The sequence below is a fragment of the Mustela nivalis genome (assembly GCF_964662115.1).
Source record: "Mustela nivalis genome assembly, chromosome: 4".
Classification (NCBI taxonomy): Eukaryota; Metazoa; Chordata; class Mammalia; order Carnivora; family Mustelidae; genus Mustela; species Mustela nivalis.
Genome location: NC_139023.1, coordinates 137,819,607 through 137,835,417, shown reverse-complemented (window position 1 = coordinate 137,835,417; position 15,811 = coordinate 137,819,607). Strand labels below are relative to the sequence as shown.

The window sequence follows — 15,811 nt, the reverse complement described above, 5'->3', positions numbered from 1 at the left end:
TATAATGATTACTTTAGAGAACTATAATCGTATATACTTGTAGTACAGATATGCAGGGAGTCAAATGCAGAAATGTAGAAGATCAAGAAGAGACCATAAGGATTTTACAGAAGCTGTAATAAATGTTGAAAATTAACTAATTTACATAAAGGAACAATTCTATATAGAATATCATTAGCTCAGTAGACTCTGCAAAGGAGAAAAATTGATAACAAAAATTTAAAACTACCTAGTTACATTAATGCTTGAAATTCCATACTTATAAGCAATCTATACTATGGAGGTTTAAGAATTATCTTCAGTTAAAATACAAATATCTTTAGATGAAGTTGCGCATTGAATCCTTGAGTCAAAAACTATCTAAGTAACTATGTGTGTACATTTATAGTATGAAAGAGACATGACACATTGTTTTTATTCCTTTGTCTTCCTCACTTTCTTGCATAGGACATTTCATCTCTTCAACCAGAAGATTACATCTGCCTTGGGGAGATGGAATTTTTTCTATACAAATACAAAGAGAAAGAAAGTTTGAGTCTGAGAACAGGATTTTGAAACCCACAGAAACATAATAGTCTTGAAAGACTAGAAATAGGAGAGAGAAAAAATTTTTCCAAAGCCTGAAGTACCTCTTTTATAGCTCACGAATGTAAAACCTGCAGGACTGATCATAAATTTACACTAAGCCATCAGCGGGAAGAACTTAAGACGTGCCATAAAGAAGGTTCCAGCCAGAGAGAAACGTTTGCACTTAAAGTGATGTTTTATGATTATAAGTTTATGCACTAGTTGTGAGAATGAATGAGTTGAACTGCCTGCAGCATTTAGCACAATTCCTGACATGTGATATACCCACATGTTTATAATAAATATGACTGCACTTGCCACACCACCTAGTAAATATTACTTCTCTCCTTGTCTGTCCTCCTCCCAGCAGGCTGCACAAGGTTTAAGGGCAGTGATCCCATTTTTCTCACTGTTGCATCCTTGGCTCCTGGCAGAGCTTCATCCTTAATAAATATCTGTTGAAGGAATAAAATTCAATGCTTTTTCTAGACAAAGAACATGCATAATAAGAGAAGAAAAGTTGAGCCTGCTTTTTGTCATCCACCTACATGACACCATTACGAAAAGAATCAGTCTGTGGTTGCTTGTGGAAAAGAAAATACAAATTAAGCCATCTGAATTTTAAGTTGGGTATGGATGAGATTTTTTTTTTTTTTTTTTTTTTTTTTTTTTTTACTCTCAGGGTGAGGAATTAATCATATGGGTTACCAAAAAAAAAAAAAAAAAAAAAAAAAAAATGGAGGCCTCTCTATCCTTTGTGAGCAATTTGAGGTGTGAATGAGCTCTGTCCTGGATAATTTAGATATTCTTTGCTTGAAGATAGAGCCTGGGCCAGATCATCTCCGGGAGTGCCTTTAGCTCTATTATCCTATGATTCTATTAACCAGTTAATATTTTCCTGTAATTTGCTCTTAGCAACTGCTTAATAGCATTATAGTTTCTTTCATACATTGCACTGATGACATTAATCTAATTCCATGTAACCCCTCTGCCTGCTCCACCAAAGTCACTTACTCTACATTTCTGAAGAATTATTCAAAGACACCTTCTTTCCTTTTCTTCAGCTAAACAAAGACCATCTTTAGGACTTTAAAACAATTTCTAGAATCTCCTTAGTACTTATTAAAAATCCACCTGTAGGGACACCAGGGTGGCTCAGTGGTTAAGCCTCTGCCTTCAGCTCAGGTCATGATCTCAGGGTCCTGGGATAGAGCCCCACATTGGGCTCTCTGCTCAGCGGGGAGCCTGCTTCCCTCCCCACCCCCTGCCTCTCTGACCACTTGTGATCTCTGTAAAATAAATAAATAAATAAATAAATAAATGAGATTAAGTGACTCTTAATCTCACAAAACAAACTGAGGGTTGCTGGGGGGAGGGGGTTTGGGAGAAGGGGGTGGGATTATGGACATTGGGGAGGGTATGTGCTTTGGTGAGTGCTGTGAAGTGTGTAAACCTGGTGATTCACAGACCTGTACCCCTGGGGATAAAAATATATGTTTATAAAAAATAAAAAAATTTTTAAAAAAGAAACTAATAACAAAAAGCTATAATAAAAATTCTATGTATTTGAAAAAAAATTGTCAATTAATCTATGGCAAAGGATGCAGTAATAAACAGTGGGGGAAAGATAGTCTCTTCAATAAATGGACTTGGGGATATTGGACAGCCACATACAAAAGAATGACACTGAATCACTCTTATACCATACACAAAAAGAAACTCAAAATGGATGAAACACTTGTATGTAAGAAAAAAAAATTTTTTTTTAAATAAAAACCCACCTGTAGTAAATATCCGATATTTCGTTCACTAGGTCCTAAATCCCATCCAAACTATATTCTCTTTGCTGTGATGAGCTAAACCAACTGCTAACCATATAAACTGATCAAGAATCGGAATGTCATCACATTCCAAATGTCTGAAAATGCCCAGACCTCACTGTAAGCCTTTGCCTATCTTTTCTCAGTGGCACAGGCAGATATCACCAAACCTATAAGGACAGACTAGAGAAGAGATCATGGTCAGAGGGTCAGGGTCTCAATAGTTCCTTTCTCTTCCATCTCTCAACCTCATGTAATAGGAAAGAGAGATAGAATTGATTATTTACAGGGAACTTACTGAGACAATAAGTAGTGCAGCTTCACAAAGCAGCTGATTCATCCCTCAGCAGAATTAAAATCTATATGGAGATTTGAAGCCTGAGCCAAAGGTAGCTCTTTCACTGCCAACTTACACACTGTTCAACTTTGCCTCTGCTGGGCGTGTCTTCTCTATAGTTTAAAAATCAAGTGAATGGTGGGACACTGGGTGGCTCAGTGGGTTAAGTCTGCCTTTGGCTCAGGTCCTAACCTCAGGGGGGAGTCTGTTTCCTTTCTCCCTCTGCCCCTCCTCCCAGCACATGTGCACTCTCTCTCTCTCTCTCTCAAATAAGTAAGTAAAATCTAAAAACAAAACCAAAAACAAACCCACAGAAAAAAACAGGTGAAAGGGATTTAGTAATAGCAGTAATAACTGGAATGTATTGGGTGTCTAATATGTATTAGGCAGTGCCATGCACATCACAGTCTACATGGACGGCAGCCCTGGAGCATACAATTCAGTCCAATTAATAACGACACAAGGTGGTATTATCGTTGCTGTTTACAGATGGCAAAACTGGCTCATCAAGGTAATAGGGTTAACCAGAGTCACACAAGTAATAAAAGAAGAGCTGTGTTTAAAGCTCAGTTGAGGTCAGATACCAAATGGTATGCTACTGTTAGGTTTTCTGCTCCACACTGTGGGGTTCAAAAATAAGCAAGTGGATCTGGTCTTTAAGGACTCTGAAATGCAATTAGAGAAAATAAGACAAAGTCATGTAAAATTAAGTAGCAATAAAATAATAGTTTAAGTTAAAAGGGAAAATTTGTCACAAGCAGTACATGATTCATTGGTAAATGGACCATCAGGCAATAATTGGTAAAACCATTTAGAGGAAAGAGGGATCTATAAATATTTACAAGCTTTGGTAAACATAATACATGCACTGAGAGTTCCTAAACAAGTCTTGAAAACTAGAGGTAGAAAAACAGTTTTTTAAGAGAAAATTATGTCCTTGTATCTAACGCAAAAGGATGTTGAGGAAGAAAAGCCAGAAGACACTTCGCTGGAGAAACAAAAAGATAAAAAGTCCACGGCAAAACTTCAGAACTCTGTGAGAATGATTGGATGTGGGTTTTTATTTCAGATTTAGTTTATGGCCATGGGAGTTGAGTATTTTTTTTTAAGATTTTTTTTTAAATTTATTTATTTGTCAGAGAGAGCGAGCGAGAGCGAGCACAGGCAGACAGAGTCAGAGGGAGAAGCAGGCCCCCCGCAGAGAAAGGAGCCTGATATGGGACTCCATCCCAGGACACTGGGATCATGACCCAAGCCGAAGGCAGCTGCTTAACCAACTGAGCCACCCAGGTGTCCCGGGAGTTCAGTATTTAAAAAGCGTGAAAGACTTTATTTGAAGTGAAAATGTGGTATATTCTTTGGGTTTTATTTTATAATTTATTATAAAAATTACCTGAAAGAGCTGTGGTTTTTACAAAGGAATCTTAAAGAATTTTAAGTTTAAAACTGAAAAAAAGTTTCACACTGGAAAAAATCTAAATTAAACGATAACTTCCAATGTAATTCTAATGTTAATCAATGAGACAATTAAAACATAATGTTCTTCCAAGTTCCAATATGTGGGCAAAGGAGATGCTGATAAATAATACTACAGTTTTCTCTCTTAAATCTGCACCACAGATAGTAGCCATGTGCATTTTCAACTAAGATCAAATAAATTTGGGTTTATAAAAAGCCTAGAAATACAGTGCCAAATTTAGACCTGTACTCTTATTCTTTCTTGTGCCAGAATGATGCTTCTCCTTCAAATAGTTACCTTGGTGGTTTGTTAAGCAAACCATTTTACAGCCAAAACTATGACATCAAAAAAGTGTGCTACTACAGTTATAGAAGGCTAAAGAAGAAGGACTAATTATTTTATGGACCTTAGTATGCAATCACTTTCACATGCATTTAATTCTCAAAACTACCTCTGGTAAATGTTATTATTAGCTCCAATTTATAGATGAGAAATTAGCTCATAAAAGTTAAATGATTTATCTAGTAAACTGTAGAATCATAATTAAATTCGTATATGTGAATTCTAACTTAAAGAGCTTATAACAAACCATTGCAGGTGACCTCTTCTATTAGAAATATGCATGTCTCTTCTTACCTACTGACTGCTGTGGAAAACTTGGTTAATTCTTCTAAGCCAATATTCAAGGCATAAAGGGTTCAAAAATATGACTGCATTCTGATGCAAAGAATCCAAAGGAATGAAATTAGAGAAAACCACTGGCTTTAGATTCGGACAGGCAGCTAAACTTGACTTCCACCTTTTATTAGCAACTAAGACCTTCAGGAAGTTGTTTGATCTCTCTGGGCTTCAATTTCCTCTTTTGTAAAATATGGGTAACAAGATCTAGGTCATAGCATAGTTGTGACCATTAAAGAAGATATTGTATACGGATAGCTTAGTTAATGTCTAAATTTAGTATATGCTCAATAAATAATAAGTCTGCTGCTATCATTCTTTCAAAAAATAAATTGTAGTGGTGCATGGGTGGCTCAGTGGATTAAGCCTCTGCCTTCAGCTCAGATCATGATCTCAGGGTCCTGGGATCAAGCCCCACATCTGGCTCTCTGTTCAGCAGGGAGCCCGCTTCCCCCTCTCTTTCTGCCTGCCTCTCTGCCTACTTGGGATCTCTGTCTGTCAAATAAATAAAATCTTTAAAAAAAAATTGTATATTAGGTGATGAGAATACAGAAGGAGAGAATGTGATTTTGTGCTCATAAACAATACATATTAGTATTAGCTGCCTTTATAATTTTTATCAAAAGCTCATTATGAAAAAATTTCTGAGCAATTACCCCAATACATAAAGATATATATTAATTTATAAATTATATGCATGTACTACAATATATAAATTATGTACTTTATAAAATGTACAAAATAAAAACTTCAAAAGAACAAAAGAATAAATAGTTAAGGTCCCACTAGATTGGGATGCCTGGGTGGCTCAGACAGTTAAGCATCCAACTATTGGTTTTGACTCAGGTCAGGATTTCAGGGTCCTTAGATTGAGCCCCATTTTGGGCTCTGTGCTCCTTGAGGATTCTCTCTTTCCCTCTTCCTCTACGCACCTCCTCCGCCCCCTGCCCCAAGCTCATGTGCTCTCCCTCTTTTTCTCTCTCTCTCCCTCTCTCAAATAAATAAATCTTTAAAAAAAAAGAGAGAAAAGATCCCACTAGTTTATCTTGTACATCCTTCGGACTGTACACAGTGCCTTTTGGAAACCATTGTTTTAGACCAAGAATCCACAAAATTTTCTGCAGAAGGCCAGATAGTAAATAAGATTTAAGTTTTTCACATGATGCAACATCTCCATTGCATTAAAAAAAAAAATAGACAATGCTTTAAAAATGTAAAGCACTTCTTAGCTCCAGGGCCATATAAAAATAGGACTTGGACTGTAGTTTGCCCAATCTGTTTCAGACCATAGACTATTCTAGAATACATGATTCCAGACAATTAACTAGTAAAAAAAACCCAAAGTACATGGTAATTATTAGGAATGAAGTCAACTGTCAAATGCAACGGAGAGTAAAGGAGAAGAGGTGAATTGGGGCTAAGATGGCCAGAGAAAGCCATGTTTAAGCTGAGATCTGAAGAACAGGAAGGTGTCAGTCCCAGAGGAGCGGAAGAAAACCTTTCCTGCCAAAGGAAGAGCCTGTAAGCACAGGGTACTGAGGTGGTAAGAGCTGCTTGTTCAAGGACTGAAAGGAAGTCTGTGCCTCAAACTTGTGAGTGAGAAAACAGCAAGGTATGAGATGTGCTTTGGGAGTCTGGCAGGAGCCAGCTTTTGAAAATGATTTTGAGAGCAAAGCATCTGAAGCAGAAATGTTGTTAGAAAGGATAAAATCAGCAGATTATATGTCTCAGGAATAGGAAAAAGTGAAATAATAACCAGAAGGTCATGGGTCAAGGATTGGCTCCTGGGGCAAAGCTAAAAGTTAAAGAGAAGTAGACTGCTTTGATTATGTCCTCAAACTATTTAAGACAATTATTAAACTTGTAAATTCTTTATTCCTGTTCAACCTTGAAATAAAGTCATCACTGAGGCATATGTTGTTCTTTCATTAACTAAACCAAGTTTAGGACAAAATCCTTATATTCCCATGTACTCATTTTTAAGTTTATTCTTTTCAAATTAAAATGCCTTCCTTGGAAGGCTACATAAGAAATACATAACACTGTTGCCTCCAGGGAGGGAAATTAGTAGTCTATAGCACAGAGGTAGGAGGGAGACAATATACTACCTATCTTAGTGTACCTCCAGACTTTTGAACCATGGGGCTCTAGTACTGATTCAAAAAGCAAGTAAATAAAATTAAATTCAAATTGAAAATTTTTAAACTGAATTAATTATGGGCAGAGAAATGAAACAGTTCTCTAAAAACTTGTTTGGCTGGAAAAAACGTGGCAATTTGCCATTCCAGTGTTTTCAAAACATGATTGAGGTGACAACTTTGCAAAGTATGTTTATACATGTAACAACAATATGATACCTAGAAAATATATAAATTAATGAGAAAACTGTAAGCCTGCTTCTTCTCATCTCTCTCTGTCTTTCTCTGCCTACTTGTGATCTCTCTCTCTCTGTCAAATAAATAAATAAAATCTTTTTTAAAAATTAATGAATAAACTTATTGTAACAGAGAATGGAAGTATGGGCAGCATTTTATTTATTTATTTATTTATTTGGCATACAGAAAGCACTAGTAGGCAGAGAGGCAGGCAAAGAGAGAGAGGGGGAAGCAGGCTCCCTGCTGAAGCAGAGAGCCAGATGAGGGACTCGATCCCAGGACCCCGGGATCATGACCTGAGCCGAAGGCAGCGGATTAACCCACTGAACCACCCAGGCGCTATGGGCAGCATTTTTAACGTCAAGTTATACTTTGGAAAATGATTTGGCATTATCTCAAAAACTCTAAGTGGCCATATGACCCAGTAATTCTACTGCTAGGTATACAAACAAGAGAAATGAAGCTACACATCCACATGAAGCTTGTACACAAATGTTAAAGTAACATTACTCATAGTAGCCAAAAACTGAGAACAACCCAATTATCCCTCAACTGATGAAGAGATTAATAAAATGTGGTATATTCATGTAATGGACTATATTTTTAGGCCATACAAAGAAATAAAGTACTGAGAAATGCTACAACATGGATGAAACTTGAAAACACTATGGTAAGTGGAAAAAGCTAGTGACAACAGACCACATATTGTAGGGTTTCATTTTTATAAACCATCCATATAGACAAATTCATAGAAACAGAGAAAGGAGACTAGAAGTGGCCTAGGGGCTGATTGGAGAAGGCAGATGGGTATTGACTACTAGTGGGTATTGAGTTTCCTTTAGGAGGGATAAAAATATTCTAAAATTAAATTGTGGCGATAGTTGCATAACCCTATGAATATACTAAATACCATGGAATTTTATACCTTAACCATTGAATTTTTTAAACTGTGGACTTTTAGGGCTACCTAAACATAGTATTATAATTTAAGGTAGATTAACTACCACTTAAAATCAAAGACTAAAATGTGAATTTATAAAAATGGAAACTAACAAGACATCTTTTGTTACAAAAAATTTAGTTTGGATTTTTACTTCTTAAGTTGAGAAAGTATGACCTCCATGGAGTTTGTTATTTTGGAACACAACAAGTTGCCTGCGGTGATCTTCTCCCCTTAACTGCCCTTGATTGTGCAAGTTGGTGGACTAGAGGTGAAAACATTACAAAACTATAAATCAGTAAGAGTGGCCTTTAGGAAGCACTGATACACACAGATATTAGACATTTATGTGCCATGACTACAATTCCCTTTTACCCATATGGAACTGATGAAAATCTGCAAATAGATAATCTACTTGGGGGTAGTGGAGAGTTTGGGCAGCATACGTATTTTTCTTTTTGTTTTTTTTAAAGATTTTATTTATTTGACAGAGAGATCATAATTAGGCAGAGATGCAGACAGAGAGAGGGGGAAGCAGGCTCCCCGCTAAGCAGAGAGCCTGATGCGGGGCTCGACCCTAGGACCCTGAGATCATTACCTGAGCCGAAGGCAGAAGCTTAATCCACTGAGCCACCCAGGTGCCCCTGGCAGCATACATATTTATACCTGATTCCTATAAACTGCCCTCCACTCTTCACAATTGTTTTACTGACACAGATGAGCAATTTCTTTTGTGTTGTAAAATATTCCTACTTTTTTACCTAATATAGTCTTGTTTTGCAAATTTTATAAGCTCCTAAAATCAGGATAACTGCTAATAATCGCATATACTGACCACAATGACTTTTACTCTTGCCACATAAAATAATTTCCAAATGAGTTGTCGTATTAGGTCAAATTCAAATTTTCTGTAAGAAAATTCAGTGGCTAGATATTCTCTAAAGCTAAATTTTTAAAAACCTGACTCAGTCTTAATTTCATAATTTTATAAAAGCAGATACTTCTAATAATAATTTGCTCAAAGTATTTTCTAAGCTTTTCAGAGACAGAATTGCAAACTAAAACAAACATATTTATTCAGTTCATATTAAAAGGTAGAGAAGTGTGAAATGGGGGGCAGCCTGTTACAAATGTTAGGTAGAAGTTATATACTTACTAACATCATAAACCATTAAAAGGCAAATGATTGCAGACATTTGGGTAAGACTTAATCACCATCAATGAATGAATTAGCAAGGTGACAGTAGAGGTGGTGAAAATTGTGTAGTCAAATTCTGTAAATACTTTGAAAGAGCAAAGGATTCATTGCAGATTGAATGTAGGGTGTGAAGGAAGGAGTAGAGTTAAGATTGCTACCAGGGTTTTTGACCTAAGCCACTGGAAGAATTAGGTTGTCCTTAACTGAGGTGGGGAAGACTTCAGGAGGAGCTGGTTTGTGTGCAAAGACCAGCAGCTGTGCTTTGGACATATGAAGGTTGGGATGTCTGTTAGACATCATGTGGAATGTCACATAGACATTTGAATACTTGGGTACAAGATGGGGCTGGAGTAAAAAAAAGAGGCCCAAACAGAAGATACAAATTATAAATTGTGTTTTTATGAGTTACTGTGAATCATTAGTTTATGAGAGTTTTATGAGAGTTACTGTGAATCATTACTGTGATTAAGTCTTACCCAAATGTCTGCAATAGCCTCCTAACGTGCTCACTCTTACTAATAGGGCTACCACTAGCCCATATGGTATCTTTGTGTAAATTAGAAAAAAATGTCCTTCTCCAAGACACATTTTCCATTTGCCAGAACACTGTAGAAAGAAATATATAAACCAGGATGGGTACAATGTCATGGCCCTCCATGCACTCAATCTATATAATTGTACAAGATTCCTTTGTTCTTGGCATATCATACTTTCACTCATTTATCTCGTTCATTGTGTGTTCCCCCACTAAAATTCAATATTTATAAGGAGAGGGATTTTTGTGTCTTATTCATTATTGAATCCCCATCATTTAAACAATACCTGTTTAAATGAGGTACATAATAAGTAATCAATGAATGTTGATAAAAAATGTCCAAAGAACAAAACAACCACATCCCCACAACCTTTGGGAATGAATTACTGGCAAGATAGCCTAAAATTCCTCTGAAATCACGTGTTTAGATGCATATCTTCAAGTACTCTTTATGTGGAAAGGCTATTTGAAAATAGAATTTGAGTCATTAGTTCCATTATAATGAGCACAGCATCTTTCTTTACACTTTTAGTAATCTGTAAGCCCCAACTACTGGAAGAAAGGTATAATGGAAGGAGAACTGGATTGGGAGGTAGATGCAAGGGCCTCTGTACTAGTCAGTGTTCTCCAAAGGGACTGAACCAGGAGAATGCATGTATATAAAGAGATTTATTTTAAGATACTGCCTCATGTTATTGTAGGAGTTGACAGGTCAGAAATTTGCAGAGAAGCCTGGCAGGTTGGAAACCCAAGGAAGAGTTGGTATTGCAGCCCCAGTTTGAAGGCAGAAATTCCCATTTCAAAAAAAAAAAAAAAATTCCCATTTCCTCATGGAACCTTAGTTTTTTCTCTTATGGGCTTCAACTGATTAGATGAGGCTCACCTGCTTTACTCAAGTTATGAATGTAATTGGCTTTATTCAAAGTATACTTATTTAAATGTTAAAATAATTTTTTTAAAGATTTTATTTATTTATTGGACAGAGAGAGAGATCACAAGTAAGCAGAGAGGCAGGCAGAGAGAGAAGAGGAAGCAGGCTCCCTGCTGAGCAGAGAGCCCTATGTGGGGCTCTATCCCAGCACCCTGGGATCATGACCTGAGCCGAAGGCAGAGGCTTAACCCACTGGGCCACCCAGGCGCCCCATAAATGTTAACATAATTTTTAAAAATACCATCACAGCAACATATAAACTGGTGTTTGACCAAATATCTGGGTACTGTGACTTAGCCAGGTTGACACACAGAATTTACCATTACAGCCTCCAAGTCAAGCATGAAGGCCTGAAAGAATGTGTGGTGTTGGGTGAAACTTCAATTGTTCTATATGGAGAACAGGAAAAGAGTAAAATGGACAGATGGGGCCTTTGCCACCTCTTCCCCTGCCCTTGAAAAGAGTTACCATACTTAAATATGACCCTTACCAAAACTTCAATGAAAATTTGGAAGTTAAGGGGAAAAAAATGATAACAAATAGGTTTATTTACAAATGCTAATCTCAGAGCCCAGAGGTCCAATCCAATCCTTAAATCCCTACCAAGTTCTCAGGCTAGTTCAATCTCCACCTGAGGAATACCCATACAAACTCCCACATATTGGGGGTGCCTGGGTGGTGCAGTGAGTTGTATCAAATTCCTGCATATCAGTCTAGGCCCAATTCTGTGAGAACTTCTAAAAATAAAAATATTCTCAACTGCCTACCTTTGGTTTATCTTCTCCAGAACAACTGACAGTAGGAACATTCCACCTTTCCAAATGAAATACCATCTTTTACTCTCAAAAGTGTAAAATAAGAAGGATCAAGTAAGATAAAAACAAGTATTCACAGGATAATTCTCAATATCTGAATGATTCATTCTTAAGTAACACCAACAGTGGATATTAACAACTTGGTTTGGCTGTACTGTACCTTTCTAGTCCTTCCTCCAAAGTGGCTTGAAGAGATTAAAGCAGCATATTTCTCTAGCCATGATCTTACTTAGATCTTACATGAGCTGTAGATCGTACTTCCCTTATACAAATGTTTGGAAAAATAATTCACCAGATCCAGATTGTTGGATAGGAAGAATATCTTGAACTCTACAGGAGCCTAGCCCTGCTGACATAATGGAAGCTATAGAGCACAGCGCTTTAGACTGTGGGCTTTGGAATTAGACTACTTGAATTGAAATCCCAATTTTACCATTTACTTATCTAGGTGTCCTTGGGCATGTTATTGGACCTTTCTGTGTCTCTATTTTGTGCATAGTGAGGGACCATAAAAGAGTTATTATGAGTATTAAATCAATTAATATAGAGAAAAAGCATAGAAGAGTATCTGGCACATAGGATCTGGATCAATAAACTTTCATTATATGTATTATATTATTACATAGGGTATATCATATATCATATATATATATATATGACTATATACCCTATTACATAGGATATATAATATTATTACATAGGGTATATATCATCTATACATGACTACATGCCCTATTACATAGGATATATAGTATTATATTATTACATAGGGTATACAATATCTTACTCTGTAATACTTTCACTTGGAATATCTCATCAATTTCAGCCATTGAACAATAATATCTAAGTCCTTATTACTTCTATTATTCTACACAATTAAAAGTGATTATTGAAAAAAAAAGTGATTATTGGAATGGTCTCTCTGAAAAAAGGGGATCTCCCTAAGATAAATTCTAATCTCTATCCCCAGAAGACAAACACACACACACACACACACACACACACGCTCAAACTGCTGGCAACCCTTCCAATAACATTTTCCAAATTGAAACAAATTTTTAAAAACCAGATATCACTGAACACCTTGTTAAAGAATTTCAGACATCAGTCTAATAGCGATGAGGAGCCAGTGCAGAATTTTAAATGAAGTGTGATTTGATGGAGCTTGTGTTTTGAGAAGCTCACCCTGGCAGCAGTGCAGAGGACAGATGAGAGTGGCTGTTGAGAAAGAGGCCCAAGTGCAAGGCTAATTCAATTAGCCAGACAAGAAATAAAAACGACAAAACCAAAGGCAACAACTGCAGAAATTGTGTCAAATCATCTTCAATGGTCATCACACCTCCAAAATACTACAGTCAGCAATTATCTGCTTTTTAGTTTATTCTATTAACATGTGACTTGTGTAGTATCAAAAAGTGATGTTTGTTGTATGGGCACAAACAAATGGTTTCCTTTTTTTTTTTTTTTAAACAATTGGTTTCTACATCAGAAACATATGAGCAAATGTCATCTATTAATTTATCTTGTTTTATGATCATGAATTGCTTTGACTTTCCACAATAATGATTATCCTAGAATGAAGTTCAGCATTGAAAACTGAAAATTATTACATCATGGCACCTTCCTCTATTCCAAAACTCCCTGGACCCGGACCCAAGGTTCTGAAAATCAGGTATACCTCCATAGGGCCAGCAGGGTGAGGGACTATAGGGGCCAAAGACATTGTTGATTCATTTTTATCTTCTGAGGTCACCAGCCTGATAGCTGCCATTATATTACAGAACACAGTTCAATTGCCAAGTCTTTTTGTCTTCCTTTCCCTAAAGCAAGTACAGAACCAAGGAATCACCTCTTCAGAAATATGCTACATAAACACTATTTCTTTCTTGGGCTATTTAAATGCTTTTTAATGATTAGTTTTGTTAGCTAAAATCTTATTTCTATTGAATAAATAAGGGACGCATGGAGCAGAACAGAAGCCTACCCAAAGTCACTCAGTTAATCAGCATCGCAGTTGACCTTATACCCAACATTACAGCTAGTACAATTAATTAGTAGATGTTCAGTGAGACCTTAAATTTCAGTCCAGGATGCCACCAGATATTGTTTTTATAAACAAAAGATAAGTCGATGCTATTTTTGGGAGTTAGGAAAGTAGAATAAAAAAGAAAATAAATCTTAAAATTAAGTAATCTGAGAAGTGAAAAATAAGTAAAATAAAATTTTTAACCATCAAAGCCAGAAACATTACAGTTTTATGCTCACTTTTAGCAAATAATGTTCTCACTGATGTTTCATAAAACATGAAATTACATATACAATACTTTTCTAGTTTCAAGAAAATTTGTGTATCAGTTATTTATAGAGCAATGTCTTCTACAGTAAGCCCACACCTTTTTACCTTATTTTTCCTAGGACCATGTCTCCAAGATTTTCTTTTTATTTTTTATGCTAAAAGAAAGTAGTAACTCTTGTGATTAATGTCCCAAGATATAAACTCTCAAATAAACACAAACTGTGTAACACTACACGATATAAAACATTTTTCTGGGAACAAATATTAATCTTATCTGGCACATCCTAATATATTTGGGGCCATAAATTCTGCTTTACTCATCCATTAGATTTTCTTCATGAGCCTCTTTTTTAAAATAGACATGTAGTAGTTAAATAAATAAACCAGGTCTCCACAACAACAATTTCAAATATCATCTGTCTCTTTAGAAACAGTGTGCTGACAGAGACTGATCTAGTCCTATTGTTAGATTTCTTTTTTTTTTTAAATATTTCCCAACTGTCACCATCCTTCAACACAACCAAGAATCAAACAAAACAAATAAATACATATTCCAAGGGCATTTGGGAAGGGTTTTATTCTCAGAAGGACAAAACAAATAAATACATATTCCAAGGGCATTTGGGAAGGGTTTTATTCTCAGAAGGACGAAGTGTTTCATAGATCCAGCATTTCCCAGGGGCTAATTGGAAATGAGCTTACAAGACATGCACAAGCAGACTCACTCACATGTTCTTCCCATAAACTAAAACAATAAGGAAGAAGGTCAAAACAAATCTCCTGCCCTGGGAAAAGATGGTATGTTATTTTTAAGAAAAACTAAGATTTGTGATTTTTTTCCTTTGAGCATCTCACTAAAACTGGCATTTCCAGACAAAAACATTTCCATTACACTTATAAATAGGAGATTTACACTTGCACTCCTAGTTCAAGAACAGTCACAGAACAGGATTTAGGCTAGAAGACACTTCTGAGCTGTAGAAAGGAAAGTGCTGATTATTTAAAATCATAAACCAAGCTGACAATCATATTCATCATTTATTGGGCATTTGCTATATGCCAGGCACTGTACTAGGGGATTGTCTGTAAGGGCTTATCACAATCTAGTAAAATAGGTGTAATCCACATGGCTTACAGATAAGGAAATTCAGATTAAAGGAGCAATTTTCCCAAGATAACACAACCACTGAATAGCCAGACCTGGACTCAAAGTCATATCCTCTTCAGTCATTTATTCCAGAAACATTTGATAAGCACCTGCAATGAGCCAGGCACTGCTCTCGGACCTGGTAAATTAGCAGGGATTTTACATTCAGGTAGGGGAAAAGACAATAGACAAATAAGTATGTATGTATATATAAGTAGATATAGATACTCCGTGTAGTCAGGGAATAAGGATTATCACAAAGGAAAATGAAGCAGACTGAGAGGACAGTGACAGAACAAGGGGTGCCATTTTTGGATGAGGTGTGAAGAGAAGACTTCTCAGGAAAGGTAATGACTGAGTAGGCCAGAATGCCCTAAGTTTAAAAAAAGGCCTTCCAGGGAAGGAGCTTTCTAAGCAAATGGAAAAGTGAGAGCAAAAGCTGTGGGGTGGGGGTGATGAGTGCAAGGTGTTGGAGCAACAATAGTAGAGATGTGGGGTGAAACAGCGAGAAAGAGAGAGCAGGAGAAGAGATGAAGCTGGAGGTGCAGCCAATGGAAAGAACTCTGGATCCTACTGTAAAGAAACAAGAAGCTGGGGAGTTTTAAGCAGTGGATGAGATCCTCTGTTTCACTCCAAAGCCAGTGTCCCTTCTGCTTCACTTCCATCCCCCAAGGAGACAATTTCCCCTCTCACTTACCCAGAACCTGCTTCTG

General features: G+C 36.5%; 1 long non-coding RNA gene across 1 annotated transcript in view; it reads right to left on the bottom strand.

Annotated features, from left to right (window-relative positions):
- LOC309862901 overlaps positions 1 to 15,811 on the bottom strand; it is an 88,317-nt gene that overhangs the window by 72,149 nt on the left and 357 nt on the right. The gene's annotated exons all lie outside the window — the stretch shown is intronic.